The following is a 2,897-nucleotide window of genomic DNA, read 5'->3' on the forward strand; positions in this document are numbered from 1 at the left end:
GCAGCATCAGCAGTACCTGGGAATCAGAAGCCCCAGGGGTCAGGCAACAATCTGTTTTTAGCAAGCCCTCCAGGTGAGTGAGTCTGGTGCTCCAGAAGTTTGAGAACCACTGGGCTCAGGCTGCTCACCGCCTGCACCAGCACCCAGCACCTGTCTTCCCAGCCAGATCTCAGGAAGCTCCGCCTGGTTCACCCAGGAGGGCTCCTGCCCCAGAAGCCCAGTCTTGCAGAGGGTGGGGGTTACAGGTCCACAGTCCTTTCCCTTCTTATTAGCCTGCTCCAACTATGTCTCCTGCCCTCAGCCCTTCTGTGTCATCACTAAGTGCCCTTGAGACCCAGCTGTACACAGCGCATCCCTGTGTCACCTCATGTCACCCTTTCAGCAGTTAATCAGCCCTCTCCTCTACAATCGCAAACTGAGACAGAGGAATCTAGCAAAAAGGTTCTGGGTGCTCCGCGAGCTAGTCCAGGAGCAGGGTGCGTCTCTGGCCACGAGCGCAAGGGGGCGCCATGGGCCCACAGCGAGCGGGTGCCGCGGGACCCACAAACAGCGACAGACCTTCGCGATCCGCACTCCTGCTCGCCGCCGCAGTTCCCAGGCTTCGCAGCGCGCTGGGAGGTGCCTAGGGCTCCAGGGCGTCCGGGACGGGTGAAGGAGAGTTAAGCAGAGTCTGAACTTTAAATCCAAAGTCCGGACAACTAGCTGCCTCCCCGCTGTGTGACCTCTATGACACGTTTGCCCTCTCTGAGCTTCACCTATAATATAGAAATACAAAACCCTACCCCGCCACCACGCCAACCCAACCCGCCAAAGGCTCCTGAAACCACAGAATTAGATCGCTGGTTCAGGCTAGCAGTGCAGCGTGTGCAGCCTCGTTCACACGGGAGGAATTCGCAATTTCCCCCTCGGACTCCGCGTCTCGGAGGAGGCACGCACGGTGTGGACGCGCAAACGAAAGCTCAGAAAAGTCACTCTTGGGGATCCTGTGGCTCATCCAGGCAGACAAACTGATCACCAACAACCAAGCACCAGACCCTGTCCCTCCTCATCCCGTGGCCTCAGCTCCAGGCAGGCACTCCCGTGGCAGGATACAAGGAGAGCCGCCTCGAACCTTCGCAGAGACGGGCAAGCTCAGGAGGCCAACATAATAGAAACCTAAGGACCCAAATGCTGGGCCCATGCCGCCAGGGCCCGCTCAGCACAAGGCCAAGGGGAGCTCGGACCAAGTTCTGGTCCTAATTCCTAACCCGGTCGCGACCAGCCATCCCGGGCATCCAGGGCCGCAGAGCGCGCTGGACTGTGTAATCGCGGGGGACGCTCTGGAGGCGGTCGGCTCACCCCAACCCCTGGGGCCCCGGCTCTCCGCCCGCCCGGGCGCCCTTCCCCCAGGCGCTCAGCCCCAGCTGTGCCAGCAAAGCCCCTTTGCTGGGGCGGGATCGCGGGGGTCAGGCGGGGGAGGGGTGTCCCGCCCGCGGCCTCCGCTGTGGCTGTTTGCACACATGTAATTAGCTCTAATTATCCCGGGCTTTCAGTTCCCCGACTCCGGGCCTGGGAGCTGCGCCCGGGGTGAATGCGCCCTCTCGCCGGGGCCTGGAAGCTCCATCCCCGTCCACGGCACCCCGTGTCCTGTGTCCGTGTTTGCCCAACTGTCTACACGGCCACCACGTGCTGGCTTGGGGACATCTTTGTGTGTCCTCGGTCGTGTGTCTACACTGGCCGCTGGGAAGTTTCTCGAGAACCAGGCACCGATGAGGAGAGGAGGGGTGGCGGGGCGGAGGGAGCATGAACTGGTTCTCAGCTGTGAAGGAAGGATCGCTAGCGCCCGGCTCTCCGGGCTGCGCAAGTCCTACGTAAACTTGAGCCCCGAACAGCGGCCGAAGCCGAAAATCCCAGGGATTTCGGATATAACCGCCAAATAGAGGAGTCTTAGACCCAGCTCTGTCTCCTCGGCCCCCGAGCTATTTCGACCCTCAGCCACCAGCGTTCCTCTCCCGCAGGTGGCATAGCCAGGGCTCAGAGAGGTTAGGGCGCTCACCCTAGGCGGCACAGCAGGCCAGGGGCGCCACTCTCCAGAGCCGCAGCACGGGATTCAGGATTAGGGATTCGCTCAAAAACAGAAGGTGTGTGTGCGGGGACCTGGGAGAGAATGCCTCCAGGTTCTCTTCTCTCCGTCTGGTCTCGAATCCCTAGCCCACGGCGACCCTGGTCCTGCGTACTCAGTCCATCTCGCCCCACATCTTTCCAGCCCTTTCCCTGAGGCCAGTTCAGCCTCGTCTACGCTGAAGGGAACCAGAGCGCAGAGGAGAGCAAGCTCAGCCCCAGGGGCCTTAGGTGGAGGGACCTGCCGCCTGGAAGCAGGATTTCTCAGTACACTCGCTCTGCCCTTGGCTGAGTCCCTCCCTTAGCCTTCCTGGGTCCTGTGTCTGTCTGTCTTGCCCTGTGCGTCTCTCTCCCTGTTCCTTGCTCTCTGATCTGTTTACTCATTCCCCACGTCTCGCTGGGCCTTTTGTCTCTGTCTCTCATCGGATCTCTGCGTGGAGATCACCGCTGCCGCCCCCGCAAAGGAACACACACCAGCAGAATCCGCCTTTTCAATAAAAAACGACAAGTGGGAAACAGAGTGAATTAAAAAGCATTAACTTAAAAACAATCCATGTGTCTGCAAATGCGTTCCAAATGGCAGCCCTTCGGCGGGGGTGGCAGGGGCGGGAGCGTGTTGGCCACATGTTCTGGAGCCTCAGACACAAAGTGTAGGGGGCTCAGCACCTCGCTATGGGCCCCTCCCACTAGCCACCTGGGATGGCAGGGTCTGGGGAGGGGACTTAGTCTATACTCACCCTCGCGGACCCCCACCTGATTCCGTAGACCCTTTCCCCTGTTCTGGCATCTGCTGGTCC

This window comes from Myotis brandtii, unplaced genomic scaffold (genome assembly GCF_000412655.1).
Source record: "Myotis brandtii unplaced genomic scaffold, ASM41265v1 scaffold1308, whole genome shotgun sequence".
Taxonomy (NCBI): Eukaryota; Metazoa; Chordata; class Mammalia; order Chiroptera; family Vespertilionidae; genus Myotis; species Myotis brandtii.